Raw genomic sequence first — 25,116 nt, forward strand, 5'->3', positions numbered from 1 at the left:
AACACTGGGGTAGCCTACATGCCAGGTATGTATTTTTTAACACTAGGGTAGCCAATATACCAGGTATATATTTTTACCTCTGGGGTTGTGTACAAACCAGGTATATATTTATAAATACGAACCTCAGCGTAGACACATACAAAAACATCTTCAGAAAACTGAGAAAATGAGGATATATATATTAATATATTCATGAGTAATGGGATTGTTGTTGGAGAATATATGTTCGAGTATGCTAATTTTATTTTTAAAACAGTTTAGGATTTTGTCTGTGAAATAAATTAGACATGTCTGTTATAAAACTATTCAGTATTTAATTGCTCATGCATCATTCGAAGAAAATAGTTTTCAGTAAGTTTATGATTATTAGATACAAATTTACAAACAAACCATACCACGGACGGGGTTAGAACCCGCGTTAGCCACTGAGCCAGCTGGCCACCAGCTGGCTCAGTGGTTAACGAGTCAGTCCGGAGTTTTATGACTCTCTGAATCGCGGGTTCTAACCCCGTCCGTCGTATGGTTTGGAAAGCATTGTTTCAGGGAGAATTTTTAAATTCTCCACTTAGACTGTTTTCCCTGCAAGGACCGGAGAATGTGGGACAAGAGAGAGTGAAGCAATGACTAGTATATCCAGCAACATGTTAAGAATTATACTATCATTGAAAAATATAGAGGTAAGATAAAGAAGAGAAATAAATAGGAACGAGGAAGGTTAAGGAAGGTAGAGGATGAGTAGACCCAGTGATTATTATTACTACGTAAATAAAGTCTAGATCAAGACTGGTCTGTGGTTGTTAATCTTTGTTGGGTGCTCACTGCTGGGTGCTCACTGCTGGGTGCTCACTGCTGGGTGCTCACTGCTGGGTGCTCACTGCTGGGTGCTCACTGCTGGGTGCTCACTGCTGGGTGCTCACTGCTGAGTGCTCACTGCTGGGTGCTCACTGCTGGGTGCTCACTGCTGGGTGCTCACTGCTGAGTGCTCACTGCTGGGTGCTCACTGCTGGGTGCTCACTGCTGGGTGCTCACTGCTGAGTGCTCACTGCTGGGTGCTCACTGCTGGGTGTTCACTGCTGGGTGCTCACTACTGGGTGCTCACTGCTGGGTGCTCACTGCTTGGTGCTCACTGCTGGGTGCTCACTGCTGGGTGCTCACTGCTGGGTGCTCACTTCTGGGTGCTCACTGCTGGGTGCTCACTGCTGAGTGCTCACTGCTGGGTGCTCACTGCTGGGTGCTCATTCCTGGGTGCTCATTCCTTGGTGCTTACTGCTGGGTGCTCACTGCTGGGTGCTCACTGCTGGGTGCTCACTGCTGGGTGCTCACTGCTGGGTGCTCACTGCTGGTTGCTCACTGCTGGGTGCTCACTGCTGGGTGCTCACTGCTGGGTGCTCACTGCTGGGTGTTCACTGCTGGGTGCTCACTGCTGGGTGCTCACTGCTGGGTGCTCACTGCTGGGTGCTCACTGCTGGGTGCTCACTGCTGGGTGCTCACTGCTGAGTGCTCACTGCTGGGTGCTCACTGCTGGGTGCTCACTGCTGGGTGCTCACTGCTGGGTGCTCACTGCTGAGTGCTCACTGCTGGGTGCTCACTGCTGGGTGCTCACTGCTGGGTGCTCACTGCTGAGTGCTCACTGCTGGGTGCTCACTGCTGGGTGCTCACTGCTGGGTGCTCACTGCTGGGTGCTCACTGCTGGGTGCTCACTGCTTGGTGCTCACTGCTGGGTGGTCACTGCTGGGTGCTCACTGCTGGGTGCTCACTTCTGGGTGCTCACTGCTGGGTGCTCACTGCTGAGTGCTCACTGCTGGGTGCTCACTGCTGGGTGCTCATTCCTGGGTGCTCATTCCTGGGTGCTTACTGCTGGGTGATCACTGCTGGGTGCTCACTGCTGGGTGCTCACTGCTGGGTGCTCACTGCTGGGTGCTCACTGCTGGTTGCTCACTGCTGGGTGCTCACTGCTGGGTGCTCACTGCTGGGTGCTCACTGCTGGGTGTTCACTGCTGGGTGCTCACTGCTGGGTGCTCACTGCTGGGTGCTCACTGCTGGGTGCTCACTGCTGGGTGCTCATTCCTGGGTGCTCACTGCTGGGTGCTCACTGCTGTGCTCACTGCTGGGTGCTCACTGCTGGGGGCTCACTGCTGGTTGCTCAATGCTGGGTGCTCACTGCTGGGTGCTCACTGCTGGGCGCTCATTCCTGGGTGCTCACTGCTGGGTGCTCACTGCTGGGTGCTCACTGCTGGGTGCTCACTGCTGGGTGCTCACTGCTGGGTGCTCACTGCTGGGTGCTCACTGCTGGGTGTTCACTGCTGGGTGTTGACTGTTGGGTGCTCACTGCTGGGTGGTCACTGCTGGGTGCTCACTGCTGGGTGCTCACTGCTGGGTGCTCACTGCTGGGTGCTCACTGCTGGGTGTTCACTGCTGGGTGTTGACTGTTGGGTGCTCACTGCTGGGTGCTCACTGCTGGGTGCTCACTGCTGGGTGCTCACTGCTGGGTGCTCACTGCTGGGTGCTCACTGCTGAGTGCTCACTGCTGGGTGCTCACTGCTGGGTGCTCACTGCTGGGTGCTCACTGCTGGGTGCTCACTGCTGGGTGCTCACTGCTGAGTGCTCACTGCTGGGTGCTCACTGCTAGGTGCTCACTGCTAGGTGCTCACTGCTAGGTGCTCACTGCTAGGTACTCACTGCTAGGTGCTCACTGCTAGGTGCTCACTGCTAGGTGCTCACTGCTAGGTGCTCACTGCTAGGTGCTCACTGCTAGGTGCTCACTGCTAGGTGCTCACTGCTGGGTGCTCACTGCTGGGTGCTCACTGCTGGGTGCTCACTTCTGGGTGCTCAATGCTGGGTGCTCACTGTTGAGTGCTCACTGCTGGGTGCTCACTGCTGGGTGCTCATTCCTGGGTGCTTACTGCTGGGTGCTCACTGCTGGGTGCTCACTGCTGGGTGCTCACTGCTGGGTGCTCACTGCTGGGTGCTCACTGCTGGGTGCTCACTGCTGGGTGCTCACTGCTGGGTGCTCACTGCTGGGTGCTCACTGCTGGGTGCTCACTGCTGGGTGCTCACTGCTGGGTGCTCACTGCTGGGTGCTCACTGCTGGGTGCTCACTGCTGGGCGCTCATTCCTGGGTACTCACTGCTGGGTGCTCACTGCTGGGTGCTCACTGCTGGGTGCTCACTGCTGGGTGCTCACTGCTGTGCTCATTGCTGGGTGCTCACTGCTGGGTGCTCACTGCTGGTTGCTCAATGCTGGGTGCTCACTGCTGGGTGCTCACTGCTGGGCGCTCATTCCTGGGTACTCACTGCTGGGTGCTCACTGCTGGGTGCTCACTGCTGGGTGCTCACTGCTGGGTGCTCACTGCTGGGTGCTCACTGCTGGGTGCTCACAGCTGGGTGTTCACTGCTGGGTGTTGAATGTTGGGTGCTCACTACTGGGTGCTCACTGCTGGGTGCTTACTGCTGGGTGCTCACTGCTGGGTGCTCACTGCTGGGCGCTCATTCCTGGGTGCTCACTGCTGGGTGCTCACTGCTGGGTGCTCACTGCTGGGTGCTCACTGCTGGGTGTTGACTGTTGGGTGCTCACTGCTGGGTGCTCACTGCTGGGTGCTCACTGCTGGGTGCTCACTGCTGGGTGTTGACTGTTGGGTGCTCACTGCTGGGTGCTCACTGCTGGGTGCTCACTGCTGGGTGCTCACTGCTGGGTGCTCACTGCTGGGTGCTCACTGCTGGGTACTCACTGCTGGGTGCTCACTGCTGGGTACTCACTGCTGGGTGGCTGGGTGCTCACTGCTGGGTGCTCACTGCTGGGTGCTCACTGCTGGGTGCTGGGTGCACTGCTGGGTACTCACTGCTGGGTGCTCACTGCTGGGTGCTCACTGCTGGGTGCTCACTGCTGGGTACTCACTGCTGGGTGCTCACTGCTGGGTGCTCACTGCTGGGTGCTCACTGCTGGGTGCTCACTGCTGAGTGCTCACTGCTGGGTGCTCACTGCTTGGTGCTCACTGCTGGGTGCTCACTGCTGGGTGCTCACTGCTGGGTACTCACTGCTGGGTGCTCACTGCTGGGTGCTCACTGCTGGGTGCTCACTGCTGGGTACTCACTGCTGGGTGCTCACTGCTGGGTACTCACTGCTGGGTGCTCACTGCTGGGTGCTCACTGCTGGGTGCTCACTGCTGGGTGCTCACTGCTGGGTACTCACTGCTGGGTGCTCACTGCTGGGTACTCACTGCTGGGTGCTCACTGCTGGGTGCTCACTGCTGGGTGCTCACTGCTGCGTGCTCACTGCTGGGTACTCACTGCTGGGTGCTCACTGCTGGGTGCTCACTGCTGGGTGTTCACTGTTGAGGATGGTGATTCAACGCTCAAGCTTAAGTATTTTTGGGAAAGTTTGGATTTTAATCGTTTATTAAACAGAGTTGCAATAATTAGAGACAATAACTTATTTAAATGGAAAAAATATTTTATTACCTGTTTTGATATTAAGCAATTTAAACATCGAAGTTAGTGATTACCGAGGTAATCACTAACTTGTTGAGGTTAGTGATTACCGAGGTAATCACTAACTTGTTGAGGTTAGTGATTACCGAGGTAATCACTAACTTGTTGAGGTTAGTGATTACCGAGGTAATCACTAACTTGTTGAGGTTAGTGATTACCGAGGTAATCACTAACTTGTTGAGGTTAGTGATTACCGAGGTAATCACTAACTTGTTGAGGTTAGTGATTACCGAGGTAATCACTAACTTGTTGAGGTTAGTGATTACCGAGGTAATCACTAACTTGTTGAGGTTAGTGATTACCGAGGCAATCACTAACTTGTTGAGGTTAGTGATTACCGAGGTAATCACTAACTTGTTGAGGTTAGTGATTACCGAGGCAATCACTAACTTGTTGAGGTTAGTGATTTCCGAGGTAATCACTAACTTGTTGAGGTTAGTGATTACCGAGGTAATCACTAACTTGTTGAGGTTAGTGATTACCGAGGTAATCACTAACTTGTTGAGGTTAGTGATTACCGAGGTAATCACTAACTTGTTGAGGTTAGTGATTACCGAGGTAATCACTAACTTGTTGAGGTTAGTGATTACCGAGGTAATCACTAACTTGTTGAGGTTAGTGATTACCGAGGTAATCACTAACTTGTTGAGGTTAGTGATTACCGAGGTAATCACTAACTTGTTGAGGTTAGTGATTACCGAGGTAATCACTAACTTGTTGAGGTTAGTGATTACCGAGGTAATCACTAACTTGTTGAGGTTAGTGATTACCGAGGTAATCACTAACTTGTTGAGGTTAGTGATTACCGAGGTAATCACTAACTTGTTGAGGTTAGTGATTACCGAGGTAATCACTAACTTGTTGAGGTTAGTGATTACCGAGGCAATCACTAACTTGTTGAGGTTAGTGATTACCGAGGTAATCACTAACTTGTTGAGGTTAGTGATTACCGAGGCAATCACTAACTTGTTGAGGTTAGTGATTTCCGAGGTAATCACTAACTTGTTGAGGTTAGTGATTACCGAGGTAATCACTAACTTGTTGAGGTTAGTGATTACCGAGGTAATCACTAACTTGTTGAGGTTAGTGATTACCGAGGTAATCACTAACTTGTTGAGGTTAGTGATTACCGAGGCAATCACTAACTTGTTGAGGTTAGTGATTTCCGAGGTAATCACTAACTTGTTGAGGTTAGTGATTACCGAGGTAATCACTAACTTGTTGAGGTTAGTGATTACCGAGGCAATCACTAACTTGTTGAGGTTAGTGATTACCGAGGTAATCACTAACTTGTTGAGGTTAGTGATTACCGAGGTAAGCACTAACTTGTTGAGGTTAGTGATTACCGAGGAAATCACTAACTTGTTGAGGTTAGTGATTACCGAGGTAATCACTAACTTGTTGAGGTTAGTGATTACCGAGGTAATCTCTAACTTGTTGAGGTTAGTGAATACCGAGGCAATCACTAACTTGTTGAGGTTAGTGATTACCGAGGTAATCACTAACTTGTTGAGGTTAGTGATTACCGAGGTAATCGCTAACTTGTTGAGGTTAGTGATTACCGAGGTAATCACTAACTTGTTGAGGTTAGTGATTACCGAGGCAATCACTAACTTGTTGAGGTTAGTGATTACCGAGGTAATCACTAACTTGTTGAGGTTAGTGATTACCGAGGAAATCACTAACTTGTTGAGGTTAGTGAATACCGAGGCAATCACTAACTTGTTGAGGTTAGTGATTACCGAGGTAATCTCTAACTTGTTGAAGTTAGTGATTACCGAGGTAATCACTAACTTGTTGAGGTTAGTGATTACCGAGGTAATCGCTAACTTGTTGAGGTTAGTGATTACCGAGGTAATCTCTAACTTGTTGAGGTTAGTGATTACCGAGGTAATCACTAACTTGTTGAGGTTAGTGATTACCGAGGTAATCACTAACTTTTTGAGGTTAGTGATTACCGAGGGAATCACTAACTTGTTGAGGTTAGTGATTACCGAGGTAATCGCTAACTTGTTGAGGTTAGTGATTACCGAGGTAATCACTAACTTGTTGAGTTAGTGATTACCGAGGTAATCACTAACTTGTTGAGGTTAGTGATTACAGGGGCAATCACTAACTTGTTGAGGTTAGTGATTACCGAGGTAATCACTAACTTGTTGAGTTAGTGATTACTGAGGTAATCACTAACTTGTTGAGGTTAGTGATTACCGAGGTAATCTCTAACTTGTTGTGGTTAGTGATTACCAAGGTAATCACTAACTTGTTGAGGTTAGTGATTACCGAGGTAATCACTAACTTGTTGAGGTTAGTGATTACCGAGGTAATCACTAACTTGTTGAGGTTAGTGATTACCGAGGTAATCACTAACTTGTTGAGGTTAGTGATTACCGAGGTAATCACTAACTTGTTGAGGTTAGTGATTACCGAGGTAATCACTAACTTGTTGAGGTTAGTGATTACAGGGGCAATCACTAACTTGTTGAGGTTAGTGATTACCGAGGTAATCTCTAACTTGTTGAAGTTAGTGATTACCGAGGTAATCACTAACTTGTTGAGGTTAGTGATTACCGAGGTAATCTCTAACTTGTTGAAGTTAGTGATTACCGAGGTAATCACTAACTTGTTGAGGTTAGTGATTACCGAGGCAATCACTAACTTGTTGAGGTTAGTGATTACCGAGGTAATCTCTAACTTGTTGAGGTTAGTGATTACCGAGGTAATCACTAACTTGTTGAGGTCAGTGATTACCGACGTAATCAGTAACTTGTTGAGGTTAGTGATTACCGAGGTAATCACTAACTTGTTGGGGTTAGTGATTACCGACGTAATCAGTAACTTGTTGAGGTTAGTGATTACCGAGGTAATCACTAACTTGTTGAGGTTAGTGATTACCGACGTAATCAGTAACTTGTTGAGGTTAGTGATTACCGAGGTGATCACTAACTTGTTGGGGTTAGTGATTACCGAGGTAATCACTAACCTCAACAGTGGAGTTTGGGATTTTGCTAACAACGCTAGTTTCAGTTAGTATATGTTAGTCCCCCATGTTAGTCAATGTATTAATTTCTGTATTAGTCCCTGTGATAGTACATATGTTAGAATTCACGTTAGTCCCTTTCCTAGTCCTTTTGTTAGTCCCTATGTTAGTCCCTATGTTATTCCCTATGTTAGTCCTTATGTTAGTCCTTATGTTAGTCCTTATGTTAGTCCCTATGTTAGTCCCTATGTTAGTCCCTATGTTAGTCCCTATGTTAGTCCCTATGTTAGTCCCTATGTTAGTCCCTATGTTAGTCCTTATGTTAGTCCCTATGTTAGTCCCTATGTTAGTCCCTATGTTAGTCCCTATGTTAGTCCCTATGTTAGTCCCTATGTTAGTCCCTATGTTAGTCCCTATGTTAGTCCCTATGTTAGTCCCTATGTTAGTCCCTATGTTAGTCCTTATGTTAGTCCCTATGTTAGTCCCTATGTTAGTCCTTATGTTAGTCCCTATGTTAGTCCCTATGTTAGTCCCTATGTTAGTCCCTATGTTAGTCCTTATGTTAGTCCCTATGTTAGTCCCTATGTTAGTCTCTATGTTAGTCCCTATGTTAGTCCTTATGTTAGTCCTTATGGGAGGTTACTTTGCTCTGGCCAGTTTAATTTCTTTGGTGATGATAATTTTGGCTGAGTATTGTTTTACATAGGTCAGCTTCACATCAAAAAATCTGTAAATGTTGGTTAGCCAAAGGTCATTAAGTCTCACGGTTGCGATGTTTATGGTTTTTAAGGGAGGATGTTTATTATAGACGCATTGAATCTATTTTTGAAGGAAGACTTGGACACAGTGAATATCATTATTGCTGATGATTTCGCTCTTGTAATCATCAGTGCCTAATGATTTTATTAACTTGTTCACTGACACGTCATCGTGGATCCTGAATGAGATAATTTGGTCACTAGGAAGGTAACTAATGAACAGTCGTATTGTCAGTGATTATGTCTAGGTTTAATGAAGCCATTGTATTGGTTCACTTGTGGTCAAGGGTCGATGCAGATGTCTCAGTAATTCGTGTGATCCTTAGTACGAATGGCAGTAAGAGGTAATTATATATTAAGGAATCTAAATATTTGTGTCTTCTGCTTAAAGTCACTAAAAGTGTTAATGTTGTTTTGTGGAGATCTGTAGACAGTACCTATTTTTAGAATCAGTATGAGCAAATATATATTTATCTTGCTCATCTCTGATACATGTTGAATATATGCATTCCGTATCACTGGTATGGAATATTGCTGTGCCACCTCCCTTTTATTATGGTTATATTGGTATCATTTATTATGGTATCATTTATTATGGTATCATTTATTATTGTATCATTTATTATGGTATTATTTATTATGGTATCATTTATTATGGTATCATTTATTATGGTATCATTTACTATGGTATCATTTATTATGGTATCATTTATTATGGTTATGATAATATCATTTCGAAAAAGGTCTCAATTTTATGTGTGTAATTACCAGAGGTCTACAAAGTATCAAGTAATTATTGCAATTTGGTCTGTGTCAGACTGGACACAGACAATAACCAGAGAACATAGCTGAACATTAGCCATCTATTGTCTCCTCACATGAAAGTTCTGCTGTCTTGCAACATAATGCAACGACACCATACGAAGAAGCGTGAAATTTTTAACATTCCAGGAGGCCAGTTAATGCTGGCTATCAGTACCAGAGAGAGAGAGAGAGAGAGAGAGAGAGAGAGAGAGAGAGAGACAGACAGACAGACAGACAGACAGACAGAGAGAGAGAGAGAGAGAGAGAGAGAGAGAGAGAGAGAGAGACAGACAGACAGACAGACAGACAGAGAGAGAGAGAGAGAGAGAGAGAGAAAGAGAGACCGAGAGAGAGAGAGAGAGAGAGAGAGAGAGAGAGAGAGAGAGAGAGAGAGAGAGAGAGAGAGAGAGAAATACCACACTTGGATCCACTTCGAGGACAGCGTGAAACAAGCTTTTATGCCACAAGACGGGCAGAAAGCAGCAACTTCACTCTGGCTGTACCCTTCTCCAGAACATCACTCCATCTGAGATCATACATACCCAGGATGACTCGAGTATGGAACACATTCGTACAGCATAATGATATCAACGAGATAAAGTCAGTTGATCAAATGAAAATGCTGGCCCACAGATGGCTACAACTTCATCCTGTTCCGTACTTGTATGTCTCATAACAATAAAAATGCTTTCAAATGAGCTGATGTAGGTAATAGCCTAGCTTGCCAATAAAGTTAGGAATCCTTAACCTGTAATATAGCTGTCGATAAAGCTAGGATCCTTAACCTTGTCAAACCCTGTGAAAAAAAAAAAAAAAAAAAAAAAAAAGAAAAAAAAAAAAAAAAAAAAAAGAAAAAACAAAAAAAAAAAAAAAAAAAAAAAAAAAAAAAAAAAAGAGAGAGAGAGAGAGAGAGAGAGTGAGAGAGAGAAAGATAGAGAAAGATAGAGAGAGAGAGAGAGAGAGAGAGAGAGAGAGAGAGAGAGAGAGAGAGAGAGAGAGAGAGAGAGAGAGAGAGAGAGAGAGAGAGAGAGAGAGAGAGAGAGAGAGAAAGAGAGAGAGAGAGAGAGAGAGAGAGAGAGAGAGAGAGAGAGAGAGAGAGAGAGAGAGAGAGAGAGAGAGAGAGAGAAAGAGAGAGAGAGAGTGAGAGAGAGAGAGAGAGAGAGAGAGAGAGAGAGAGCCTACAGATCAGCCTTGGTTTGGCTTTCGTTGTAGAGAGGCTGCTACTGCTAAGTACAAAGCATGGCGAAGGTATAAGAGACATCCTACCACCTATAACAGGAACTTGCACATGCAAGCCTGTAGGCATATCGGTGATGTTCAAAAGTGGGCCATTGCTAAATGGGAGGTGGACACTAAAAGAACGTTAGCATCAGGTAGGGTAGGCTCCAAAACCTGGTGGTCCCTCGTCAAGGACAGATAAGGTTATCTGCCTGATGAACTTATTCCACCTCTAAATCGACAGGATGGGACCACCTCTACTCGTAGTCAAGAGAAGGCGGACCTCTTTGCTGAACACTTAGCTACCAAAATGCAAGTTCCTGATCCAGCAAGGGACCCTCCTTGGCTAGCTGCAAGAACTGTGTCAAAACTGTCAGTGGTGACAATAAGGCAAAAGGAGGTGCATTTCCTTCTTAAATCACTTGAACAAGAAAAAAGGCTGGCCCTGGACAAGTTGAGCCCAAGATTGTTGAGAAGATGTGCAGACCAGCTGGCAGCACCTCTAACTCGCATCTTTCAGCACTGCCTAGTACAGTGTAAATGGCCCTCCTCCATGGAAAGAGGCAAATGTAGTCCCTGTTCACAAAAAGAAGACCAGAGCAGAAATCAGCAACTACAGACCAGTGTCACTCCTGTCAATCACTGGTAAGATCCTTGAGACAATAATCTCGAGACAAATGACAGATTTTTTTGACTACCACTCACTACTTTGTGATCGTCAATATGGCTTCAGGAAAGGTTACTCTGCTGCTGATCTGTTGTTAAACCTCTCCACTAAGTGGCACCAGTCACTGGATGAATCCAAAGTCAGCTGTGTGGTAGCACTGACATTGCTAGCGCTTTGACCGGTGTGGCACCAGGGCCTCTTAGCAAAAACTTCAAGCACTGGGAATTGCAGGCTCTACGCTATGTCTCCTCAGTGATTACCTTCATGGTAGATCTCTTAGTGTAGTCCTCAATGGAACGGATTCAGCAAGGCATCCTATTGGGGCAAGCGTTCCACAAGGAAGCGTGCTGGGTCCACTGTTATGGAATGTCTACTTCAACGACCTTCTTCATCTCATCCCAGAATCACATGCATATGCAGACGACTGTACACTGACATTCACTTATCCAAGAGAAGAAATGCCAGCTGCTCTAAGCTACATCAATCACCAGCTGAGAGCTATATCAGCTTGGGGAAATAGATGGCGCAACATTTGCACCTGAGAAAACGCAAATGATGATCGTCTCTAGGCACCATGATGGTAATGCTGGTGCAGTAGTAAGGATGAATGGGAGGATGTTGGCACCTGGAGAAGAAGTTGATATCCTTGGGTTGAAATTTGACTCCAAACTAACCATGAAGAACCATGTTGTAAATCTTGCAAACAAGGCAGCCAGGAAGCTTACAGCACTTCGCCGTATCTCGCATCTGCTTGACAGTAGGGGTTGCAAGATACTGTACGAGGCACAAGTACGCTCACACCTTGAGTATGCTCCACTTTCTTGGTTTGCCTGTCCCCCTCCTCATCTGCGACTGCTTGACAGAGTAGAGAACAGAGCAAGACGTCTCATCTTCTCGCCTGGACCCATCCTGGATGGATCTGTCATTTCAGCAGAGCCTTCAACATAGGAGGGATGTGGGTGGCCTTACTGTTATGTACAAGGCCAATATTGTCAAAATACCACACTTGGATCCACTTCGAGGACAGCGCGAAACAAGCTTTTATGCCACAAGACGGGCAGAAAGCAGCAACTTCACTCTGGCTGTACCCTTCTCCAGAACATCACTCCATCTGAGATCATACATACCCAGGATGACTCGAGTATGGAACACATTTGTTCAGCATAATGATGTCAACGAGATAACGTCAGTTGATCAAATGAAAATGCTGGCCCACAGATGGCTCCAACTTCATCCTGTTCCCTACTTGTATGTCTCATAACAATAAAAATGCTTTCAAATGAGCTGATGTAGGTAACAGCTCTTAGCTTGTCAATAAAGTTAGGAATCCTTAACCTGTCAAAAAAAAAAAAAAAAAAAAAAAAAAAAAAAAAAAAAAAAAAGGAGAGAGAGAGAGAGAGAGAGAGAGAGAGAGAGAGAGAGAGAGAGAGAGAGAGAGAGAGAGAGAGAGAGAGACAAGAAGGCGAACCTCTTTGCTGAACACTTTGCTACCAAAATGCAAGTTCCTGATCCAGCAAGGGACACTCCGGCTAGCTGCAAGAACTGTGTCAAAACTGTCAGTGGTGACAATAAGGCAGGAGGAGGTGCATTTCCTTCTTAAATCCTTGACCAGGAAAGGCTGTGGGCCCAGACAAGTTGAGCCCAAGATTGTTGAGAAGATGTGCAGACGAGCTAGCAGCACCTCTAACTTGCATCTTTCAGCACTGCCTAGTACAGTGCAAATGGCCCTCTCCATGGAAAGAGGCAAATGTAGTCCCTGTTCACAAAAAGAAGAGCAGAGCAGAAATCAGCAACTACAGACCAGTGTCACTCCTGTCAATCACTGGTAAGATCCTTGAGACAATAATCTCAAGACAAATGACAGATTTTTTTGACTACCACTCACTACTTTGTGATCGTCAATATGGCTTCAGGAAAGGTTACTTTGCTGCTGATCTGTTGTTAAACCTCTCCACTAAGTGGCACCAGTCACTGGATGAATCCAAAGTCAGCTGTGTGGTAGCACTGGACATTGCTGGCGCTTTCGACCGGGTGTGGCACCAGGGCCTCTTAGCAAACTTCAAGCACTGGGGAATTGCAGGCTCTACGCTATGTCTCCTCAGTGATTACCTTCATGGTAGATCTCTAAGTGTAGTCCTCAATGGAACGGAATCAGCAAGGCATCCTATTGGGGCAAGCGTTCCACAAGGAAGTGTGCTGGGTCCACTGTTATGGAATGTCTACTTCAACGACCTTCTTCATCTCATCCCAGAATCACATGCATATGCAGACGACTGTACACTGACATTCACTTATCCAAGAGAAGAAATGCCAGCTGCTCTAAGCTACATCAATCACCAGCTGAGAGCTATATCAGCTTGGGGAAATAGATGGCAAGTAACATTTGCACCTGAGAAAACGCAAATGATGATCGTCTCTAGGCACCATGATGGTAATGCTGGTGCAGTAGTAAGATGAATGGGACGATGTTGGCACCTGGAGAAGAAGTTGATATGCTTGGGGTGAAATTTGACTCAAACTAACCATGAAGAACCATGTTGTAAATCTTGCAAACAAGGCAGCCAGGAAGCTTACAGCAATTCGCCGTATCCCTCGCATCTGCTGTGTTCAGCAGGGCTGCAAGATCCTGTACGAGGCACAAGTACGCCTCACACCTTGAGTATGCTCCACTTTCTTGGTTTGCCTGCCCCCTCCTCATCTGCGACTGCTTGACAGAGTAGAGAACAGAGCAAGACGTCTCATCTCTCGCCTGGACCCATCCTGGATAGATCTGTCATTTCAGCAGAGCCTTCAACATAGGAGGGATGTGGGTGGCCTTACTGTTATGTACAAGGCCAATATTGTCAAAATACCACACTTGGATCCACTTCGAGGACAGCGTGAAACAAGCTTTTATGCCACAAGACGGGCAGAAAGCAGCAACTTCACTCTGGCTGTACCCTTCTCCAGAACATCACTCCATCTGAGATCATACATACCCAGGATGACTCGAGTATGGAACATTATCTGTACAGCATAATGATGTCAACGAGATAACGTCAGTTGATCAAATGAAAATGCTGGACCACAGATGGCTCCAACTTCATCCCTTAACCTGTAAATAGCTGTCAATAAAGCTAGGGATCCTTAACCTTGTCAAACCCTGTGTAGAGAGAGAAGAGAGAGAGAGAGAGAGAGAGAGAGAGAGAGAGAGAGAGAGAGAGAGAGAGAGAGAGAGAGAGAGAGAGAGAGAGAGAGAGAGAGAGAGAGAGAGAGAGAGAGAGAGAGAGAGAGAGAGAGAGAAGTGAATATAAGCAATATCAGTGATATTAAGTGTGGTATGGTGAATGAAGGCATGGTGTGAGGGGACAGCGGCAGGCCTTAGGAGTGACTTCACTATTGCCTTCAGAGTGAGCGTCTAATATTATATGTGTTTTGTGCTATGTACTAGCATCTGGTGCTTTATAACAACGTGGCTGGTACAATGCAACACAGTGATTTGTGTAACATCTTCCTTTAGTGGAAAAGTGGATAGCATAAACAGTGTTTATTAAGTGATAGTGAGAAGGCAACACTTCCAGCTAGTCGGCCCACTGCCGCCTGCCCTCACTACCCACCGGCTATAAACACCCCCACCCACCCACACTCCACCCCACGACATCACCACCCACCCTCTCTCTCCTGTGAACTTCAAACCTACAAGCCTCCTCTGGGATGACTTCACACCGCAAAATAGCAAGATTATCTATGCTATCTGGCTATTGTCCCAGTAGATACTGCAGTGTTTGTGGGTATACCACAAGGGACAAAGATCTTCTTGGATGTAAGGAGCCTTCTTGTTCCAACTACTGCCACACAGATTGCACTCCAGAAGGAGAATTTTGTTGCAGCCAGGTTGAAAATTTCAGAAAATTTAAGGATATCCATAATCCTGTGGTATATGTAGATACAAGCCTGGAGCTACAGGAGGAAGGTTCAGAAGTCCTACCTCAGGGACTCCTGTCCAAAGATCAAGACTGCCCTCTTGGGCTGTGTTGTAAAGTTGCAGCTAAGATAATCCATCACAGGGAAGCACTTCATGAGCTCCTCAAATCATTAGATAACCTACAAGCTATTGTAGAAGGTCAGTGCAAGCCTGCATCAAGTGACATAAGCTGCTCAGCTGATGGCGACACTATTGACAAAGACTGGAAGTCCCACACTGAGCTTAACTCAGGGGTAAACGACTGGTGGAATTCTGTCATCGCTAAGGTCCCACAGACTGGCAGAGTTCAAAACACTACCTTTGGGAATTCTAACACAATTCCTCTGACCACCACAGAGGGAACAAATCCTCTTCCCAGCAACGTGGGAAGCCTTGGATCTGTTAATTCTCCTACACCTGACATCTCTGCTTCAGCCACTGCCAGTCTACTTGACAGTGCACATACCATCTCTGATCCTACACCTGTCAGCACACCTGCCGATACTATTCTAGAACCTGGTAGTAGTGTTTCGACAGCAAGTTCTGAGCCAGGAGTTTCTCCACCAGAGAACGGTGCAGTTAGTGATCAGGGAACTATCACTGCACCTGATCACCTACTGCGCCGAAGTACGAACAGCAGGGACACATCTGTCAGAACTGGTAGAGGGCGGGTAGAGGACGTGGAGGAGGACGTGGTGGAGGAAGACATCTACAGCCGTCTCACCCTCCACTAACACAGTTCCAGCGGCAGAATCTGAGGACAAATCTGCGAAACACAGGAGGTGCAACAAATCCTAGTCCACCCTCCCAGGCACCTAGGCTGTGCTCTCGCTGTCACCGGAAGGGGCACTCTGCCAACAACTGCCTGCGAGATACCAGGTGTAACTACTGCTACAAGAAAGGACATAAGGAGGACCAGTGTCGGAAGAAAAAGGAACTTGACAGACAGGGCCAACTGTTTAGAGACCTGTTCTCAGAACAAACCAGCAGGATCTCTGAATTGGTAAACACTCTCACACGTCACCCACTTAGCTACTCCTATCCCAGCCCAGCAGGTGGGATTGGGCCTTATACAAGACCACAGACCTACATCCCTGCAGCTGCCTCAGTACCCTACCTCTCTCAAGGGCAGGCACCTTATATTCCCTACACACCCACCACCTCAAGCTGACCACTTCATCATGAGGAGCCAGTCTATCAGCATCCTGTCGGCCAACATTAGAGGTTTCATTACTAATGTTGGAGAGCTCACACATAGCTTTGTGAACACTCGACGTCCAGACATGATAGCTGTTGTTGAAACATTTTTGGATGACAGGACTCCAGAAAATTTTGCAAGAATTGCTGGCTACACCTCATGGATGAGAAGAGACAGACAAGGGCAAGGAGGTGGTGTTGCTGTGTGCTTCTCTAAAAGTGTTCATGCCCAGCACATAGATGTTGCCACCCCTACACATCTTGAAATGATGTTCTTCAAGCTCTGTATAAACACTAGTACCTCTGTACTAGCATGTGCAATGTACAGACCTCAGTGGCAACATGCAGACCCTATCAACTTCCTAATGGAAAATATTGACTCCCTTCTGCTACAGCACAACTGTCAACATATTATAATTGTTGGTGACCTCAACCAGCACCTTATACAGAGGGACTTTGATGACCTTCTTGCAGTGTTTGACATGAGAAACTTTGTTGATTTCCCTACTCATATCTCTGGCTCCTCCCTTGACCCAGTAGTGAGTGATCTGGCAGAAGGCATAGTCACTTGTCAACCCCTCGGCTACGTTGGATCGTCTGACCACAAGGCTGTTTTTACCACACTTAAGATCCCAACAGAACGAGGTGAGGAGTCCAAACGCACAACCTGGCTATGGGAAAGAGGTAATTGGCCAGCCCTTTGGTCTGAGCTCGCCACCACCGACTGGAATGCTCTTCTCCAGGGGGATGTTGACAACCAAGTGAAAGCCTTCACTGGACACATCCTTAATCTGCAACAAGAACACATTCCTCACCGGCAATATGTGACAAAGCCTACAGATCAGCCTTGGTTTGGCTATCGTTGTAGAGAGGCTGCTACTGCTAAGTACAAAGCATGGCGAAGGTATAAGAGACATCCTACCACCTATAACAGGAACTTGCACATGCAAGCCTGTAGGCATATGGGTGATGTTCAAAAGTGGGCCATTGCTAAATGGGAGGTGGACACTAAAAGAAAGTTAGCATCAGGTAGGGTAGGCTCCAAAACCTGGTGGTCCCTGGTCAAGGACAGACAAGGTTATCTGCCTGATGAACTTATCCCACCTCTAAATCGACAGGATGGGACCACCTCTACTAGTAGTCAAGAGAAGGCGGACCTCTTTCCTGAACACTTTGCTACCAAAATGCAAGTTCCTGATCCAGCAAGGGACCCTCCTTGGCTAGCTGCAAGAACTGTGTCAAAACTGTCAGTGGTGACAATAAGGCAGGAGGAGGTGCATTTCCTTCTTAAATCACTTGACCAGGAAAAGGCTGTGGGCCCAGACAAGTTGAGCCCAAGATTGTTGAGAAGATGTGCAGACGAGCTAGCAGCACCTCTAACTCGCATCTTTCAGCACTGCCTAGTACAGTGCAAATGGCCCTCTCCATGGAAAGAGGCAAATGTAGTCCCTGTTCACAAAAAGAAGAGCAGAGCAGAAATCAGCAACTACAGACCAGTGTCACTCCTGTCAATCACTGGTAAGATCCTTGAGACAATAATCTCAAGACAAATGACAGATTTTTTTGACTACCACTCACTACTTTGTGATCGTCAATATGGCTTCAGGAAAGGTTACTCTGCTGCTGATCTGTTGTTAAACCTCTCCACTAAGTGGCACCAGTCACTGGATGAATCCAAAGTCAGCTGTGTGGTAGCACTGGACATTGCTGGCGCTTTCGACCGGGTGTGGCACCAGGGCCTCTTAGCAAAACTTCAAGCACTGGGAATTGCAGGCTCTACGCTATGTCTCCTCAGTGATTACCTTCATGGTAGATCTCTAAGTGTAGTCCTCAATGGAACGGATTCAGCAAGGCATCCTATTGGGGCAAGCGTTCCACAAGGAAGTGTGCTGGGTCCACTGTTATGGAATGTCTACTTCAACGACCTTCTTCATCTCATCCCAGAATCACATGCATATGCAGACGACTGTACACTGACATTCACTTATCCAAGAGAAGAAATGCCAGCTGCTCTAAGCTACATCAATCACCAGCTGAGAGCTATATCAGCTTGGGGAAATAGATGGCAAGTAACATTTGCACCTGAGAAAACGCAAATGATGATCGTCTCTAGGCACCATGATAGTAATGCTGGTGCAGTAGTAAGGATGAATGGGACGATGTTGGCACCTGGAGAAGAAGTTGATATCCTTGGGGTGAAATTTGACTCCAAACTAACCATGAAGAACCATGTTGTAAATCTTGCAAACAAGGCAGCCAGGAAGCTTACAGCACTTCGCCGTATCTCGCATCTGCTTGACAGTAGGGGTTGCAAGATCCTGTACGAGGCACAAGTACGCTCACACCTTGAGTATGCTCCACTTTCTTGGTTTGCCTGCCCCCCCCTCTCATCTGCGACTGCTTGACAGAGTAGAGAACAGAGCAAGACGTCTCATCTCTCGCCTGGACCCATCCTGGATAGATCTGTCATTTCAGCAGAGCCTTCAACATAGGAGGGATGTGGGTGGCCTTACTGTTATGTACAAGGCCAATATTGTCAAAATACCACACTTGGATCCACTTCGAGGACAGCGTGAAACAAGCTTTTATGCCACAAGACGGGCAGAAAGCAGCAACTTCACTCTGGCTGTACCCTTCTCCAGAACATCACTCCATCTGAGATCATACATACCCAGGATGACTCGAGTATGGAACACATTCGTACAGCATAATGATGTCAACGAGATAACGTCAGTTGATCAAATGAAAATGATGGCCCACAGATGGCTCCAACTTCATCCTGTTCCCTACTTGTATGTCTCACAACAATAAAAATGCTTTCAAATGAGCTGATGTAGGTAACAGCTCTTAGCTTGCCAATAAAGTTAGGAATCCTTAACCTGTAAATAGCTGTCAATAAAGCTAGGGATCCTTAACCTTGTCAAACCCTGTGTAAAAAAAAAAAAAAAAAAAAAAAAAAAAAAGAGTGAGAGAGAGAGAGAGAGAGTGAGAGAGAGAGAGAGAGAGAGAGAGAGAGAGAGAGAGAGAGAGAGAGAGAGAGAGAGAGAGAGAAAGAGAGAAAAGAGAGAAAGATAGAGAGATAGAGATAGAGAGAGAGAATACATATCAGATTCTTCATCTATTGTATTCTTCTATAATATACTAATATACGACAACATTACTCTTGTTAATTGTCCTGTACATAATGGCCGGTGAAACTGCGAAGGTAGAAAATGTATGTAGAACCTTCACAGCTCATATATAAATTACTTTGAGCGCTTTAAATTCCCAGAACTGTACTCCTTAGAACGTAGGCGAGAGAAACACATCATAATCTACACCTGAAAAATAATGGAGGAATTGTTCACAAACCTACCCGCAGAAATTACTTATTATGTACACAAGTGGCTTGGCAGACTGTGCACCAAACCTGAAATAAAACGCAAAGGAACAATAAGTAAACTGAGAGAGAACTCAATAAGTGTAAAGGGAACACGACTCTTTAACATATGAATATATGTACATGTTTTTTTTAAATTAATGTTGGAATAAAATATTGATCAGATATTTGTGATACTGTATTTCATGAAGGAAATATAAATATTCATGACTGGTAGAATTCAGTACAGTTGCTAATGGATATTACTATTGCTAATATTCTATAAATGTTTTATGGTGTTAATAACTGCGCTAACAAAGCAATGAATTCCATAACATTTGATGCATTTATTAGTTAGAGGATTTTAGTTGTAACTAAGTTATGATGCGATAGACTTTCCAGTCAGTTTTCTAGTAAATAGACAGTAACGTTTACTGAAATCCTTGCTGGAAAATTTAATGATTAATTAACTCATTAAGTCTACAATTAAGGCAGTTGCACAACAATGTAGTAATAATTATGAATAAGAAATAATCAGCTCTAATACTACCATTTTCATTTATATGAATAAAAATTAAAACAAAAAAACATGGGTCAATGGACATATGTTTACTGTAAACATCTCTCCAGTCATATGTACTGAACCAGGTGAGAGAGGATCTTGATGCCTCTAGTGAGAATTACTCTCTCCAGCCTCTCCTCCAGACTGATACATCTCCTACTTGTTGTATGACCCATATGGGTTTAGTCAATCCAAATAAGGGAATTTACAGTAACAATCAGCTGCTATTGAGAATAATGATCGTTTTATTGTACAGTCTCCCTTTACACAACTAATTCTTATATTGTAGATTAGGGAAGGTTACACTTCTGGTATTCTTGTCAGGGCTGTATTTTGTTAGATCAAGCTCAGAGTCTAGAACCTCCCAACGACTACATTCTTACCTCTACTAGTGGCCTACATCTCACCTCCTGGCGCTATATAAGGCTCCATCCTGCCACTTCAACTCCATATTGTTTCAGACTATGGAACAATACTCTTATCCAAACTGAGGGACTGACCACCTCAAACTTCAAGGGTGATGGACTGATTATATCATCTTCACGTCTCTTCTGCTTCTATCAACTTTTCTGTGCACGACTGAAGAAGCCTACTGTGTAGGCGAAACGTTTCGAAATAAAGATACCTAACTGTTGCATATGTGTCTTACCTAACAACGTGTCGGTATTTTATACCATTTTAATATCTCCTGAGGCGCACATAAACCAGATAACTGCTGCAGCATATGGGCGCCTAGAAAACCTAAGAACAGAGTTTCCATACCTCAGTAATGAATCCTTCAAGACTCTGTACACCGTGCACCTCAGGCCCATACTGGAGTACGTAGCACCAGTTTGGAACCCACACCTGGTCAAGAACGTCAAGAAATTAGAGATAGTGCAAACGTTTCAGGAGACATGATAATGACAGACAAAATACTGCGAGGAATTGACAAGGTGGACGGAGACAGGATGTTCCAGAGGTAGGACACAGAAACAAGCAGTCGGTATTGGAAGTTAAAGACTCAGTCGAGTCAAAGAGATGTTAGGATGTATTTCTTCAGCCATAGAGCTGTCAGTATGTGGAGTAGTCTGGAAAATGACGTAGTGGAGGGAGGAACCATATATAGTTTTAACTGAGGTTGGATGAAGCTCATGGAGCAGATAGAGGACCTAGAAGCGATCAGAGAAGAGGCGGGACCAGGAGCTACGACTCGACCACTCTAACTACAAATAGTTGAGTACCCCCCCACACACACACTCACTCACACGCACACGCACACACACACAAACACACACAAACACGCACACACACACAAACACACACACACACACATACATACACACGCACACACACACACACACACAAAGGGACCTGGACAGGCTGGACACCTGGTCCAGCAACTGGCTTCTCGAATTCAACCCTGCCAAATGCAAAGTCATGAAGATCGGAGAAGGGCAAAGAAGACCGCGAACAGAGTATAGGCTAGGTGGCCAACGACTGCAACCCTCGCTCGAGGAGAAAGATTTTGGCGTGAGTATAACACTGAACACGTCTCCGGAAGCACACATCAACCAGATAACTGCTGCAGCATATGGGCGCCTGGCAAACCTGGGATTAGTATTCCGATACCTAAGTAAGGAATCTTTCAAGACACTGTATACCGTGTACGTCAGGCCCATACTGGAGTATGCAGCACCAGTTTGGAACCCGCACCGGGTCAAGCACGTTAAGAAATTAGAGAAAGTGCAAAGGTTTGCGACAAGCTTAGTTCCAGAGCTAATTGGAATGTCCTATGAAGAAAGGTTGAAGGAAATCGGCCTAATGACACTGGAGGACAGGAGGGATAGGGGAGACATGATAACGACATACAAAATACTGCGTGGAATAGACAAGGAGGACTGAGACAAGATGTTCCAGAGAGGGGACACAGAAACAAGGGGTCACTCTTGAAAGTTGAAGACTCAGACGAGTCACAGGGATGTTAGGAAGTATTTCTTCAGTTACAGAGTGGTCAGGAAGCGAAACAGTCTGGCGGGCGATGTTGTGGAGGCAGGAACCATACATAGCTTTAAGACGAGGTATGATAAAGCTCATGGAGCAGGAAGAGAGAGGACCTACTAGCGTTCAGTGAAGAGGCTGGGCCAGGAGCTGAGTCTCGACCCCTGCAGCTACAATTAGGTGAGTACACACACACAGGAACCGAAATAAAGTCGGTTCCTGACCAGCCGGGCTGTATCTCGTACGTTGGTTTGCGTACAGCCAGCAGTAACAGCCTGGTTGATCATGCTCTGATCCACCAGGAGGCCTGGTCACAGACCGTGCCGCGGGGACGATGACCCCCGGAACTCTCTCCAGGTAAACTCCAGGTGAACACACAGATTCAAGGACCAGATAATCAGGCTGAGGAAGGAGGTAGAGGAGATCACATGAAATGACGAAGAAGTATGTGAGGAGCTCAACATGAGCTTCAAGATAAGACAGAAAGGACTCCAGGAAAACGGGGATATGGGGTACACTATCAAATGTTGGACACACTACGTACAATCGAGGAGGAGAAGCAGAGGCTGCTAAGTGAGCTAGATACCTCAAAGGTGATGGGGCCGGATAACATCTCTCCACAGGTCTTGAGAGAGGGAGCGCAGGTGCTATGTGTACCACTAAAAACAATCTTCAACACATCTACTGAAACAGGGTGAATACCTCAGGTATGGAAGACAGCAAATGTAGTCCCAATTAAAAAAAAGGAAACAGACACAAAGCACTAATTTACAGACCAGTGTTTCTGACATATATAGTATGGAAAGTCATCTAGAGGATTATCAGGACAACCAGCACGGTTTCAGGGACGGAATTTCCTGTCACAAATGTTACTGGAGTTCTATGGCAGGGTGACAGCAGTAAGACAAGAGAGAGAGGGGTTGGTAGACTGCGTTTTCTTGGACAGCAAAAAGATTTTTGACACAGTTCCACAGAAGAGATTAGTGCAAAAGCGTGAGTGCCAGACAGGTATAACAGGGAAGGCACTGAAATGAATCAGGGAATAACTGTCGAGAAGACATCAGCAAGTCATTGTACGTGGCGAGGTGTCAGTGGGAGCCTGTGACGAGCGGGTTCTACAGGGGTCAGTCCTAGGACCGCTGCTGTTTCTGGTATATATGAACGACATGGCGGGAGGAACACACTCGGAAGTGTCCCTGTTTGCAGATGTGAAGTTAATGAGAAGAATTCAATCGGATTAGGACATGTCAGAACTACAAAGGGATCTGGATAGGCTGCAAGCTTGGTCCAGAAACTTGCTCCTGGTGTTCAATCCCACTAAGTGCAAAGTCATTAACATTGAGGAAGGGCAAAGAAGACTGCAGACAGAGTGCAGCTCAGAAAGACAGAGACTACAAGCCTCACTCAAGGAAAAGGATCTTGGGGTGAGTATAACACCGGGCACACCTCCTGAGACGCACATCAACCAATTAACTGCTGCAGCATATGGGCGCCTAGCAAACCTAAGAATAGCATTCCGACATCTCAATAAGGGGTCGTTCAGAACCCTGTACACAATGTACGTCAGGCCCATATTGGAGTATGCAGCACCAGTTTGGAACCCACGCCTAGCCAATCACCTAAGGAAATTAGAGAAAGTGCAAAGGTTTGAAACAAGACTAGTCCCGGAGCTAAGGGGCATGTCCTGCTAGGAAAGGTTAAAGGAAATCGACATGACGACACTGGAGGATAGGAAATAGGGAAGATATGATAACGACATATAAAATACTGAGAGGAATCGACAAGGTGGACAGGGACAGGATGTTTCAGAGATGGGACACAGCAACAAGGGGACACAGTTGGATATTGAGGACTCAGATGAATCACAGGGATATTAGGAAGTATTTCTTCAGTCATAGAGTTGTCAGAGCATTGAAATATCTGGAAAGTGCTGTCATAGAGGCAGGATCAATACATAGCTTTAAGAAGAGGTATGATAAAGTTCATGGAACAGGGAGGGAAACCTAGTAGCGACCAGTGAAGAAGTGAGACCAGGAACTGTGACTCGACCCCTGCAACCACAACTAGGTGAGTATGCACACACACAGCAACAATAACACTAACAACAATTTTCAACACATCTCTTGAAACAGGGCGACTACCTGAAGTACGGAAGACAGCCAGCAAATGTAGTCCCAGTTTCTAAGAAAGGTAACAGAGACGCAACATTAAACTACAGACCAGTGTCACTGACATGTATAGTATGCAGTCATGGAGTTGATTATCAGGAGAAAATCGGTGGAGCACCTAGAAAGAAATGAGTTTAAACATGACAACAATCACAGTTTCAAGCAGTTTCAAACAAGGGAAATCCTGTGTAGCAAATGTCTGGAGTTTTACGACAAGTTGACGGAAGTAAGACAAGAGAGAGAGAGAGGGGTGGGTAGACTGTATTCTCTAAGACTGGAAGACTTTTGACACAGTTCCACACAAGACATTAGTGCAAAGGCTAGAGGATTAGGAAGGTATAACAGGAAGGGCACTGCAATGGATCAGAGAATACCTGAAGAAAAAGAATTTAACGTTTCAGCTGTTACGTGAGCAGTTCCATGTTGCTGCTAAACTAGCAGACGCTTTTCACTGAAGAGGAACCTGACAAATCTAGAAGCAGTGCTTTGAAACAGCTGATGACGCCTTACCGTCAGCTATATAATGTACTGCAGGGTAAAAGAGCCCAGAGATCCATTAGAGAATTTATGCACACTCCAATACAACCATCGACTTTAGTGCCAGAACCTCTACCATCCACTTCTGCCGACAATCAACAACCATCCACCTCAGCCCAGTAGGGCCAAACCATCCATCTCCTCTGTCTTCACAATGACATACACCACAACCACAATTTAAGGTAAGAAATATTTCTATTGCATTTGTAATCCTAAGCAGAGACACTTATGCAACACATGGGAATCTTTATTGAAGAAACGTTTCGCCACACAGTGGCTTCATCAGTCCAATACAAAGTAGAAATGGGTAAGGAGAGGAGGAGTTTGAGGCAATCAGTCCCTCAACCTGGAAACGATGTGTTCAATCCATTAATCTTGTAGGAAGTGCAGCATAGGGCCAGAGAGGTGGCTTATATACTGCAGTACATAAGCCAGTTATGATTTATGAGTTGCATAAGTG

The sequence above is a fragment of the Cherax quadricarinatus genome, chromosome 25 (genome assembly GCF_038502225.1).
Source record: "Cherax quadricarinatus isolate ZL_2023a chromosome 25, ASM3850222v1, whole genome shotgun sequence".
Taxonomy (NCBI): Eukaryota; Metazoa; Arthropoda; class Malacostraca; order Decapoda; family Parastacidae; genus Cherax; species Cherax quadricarinatus.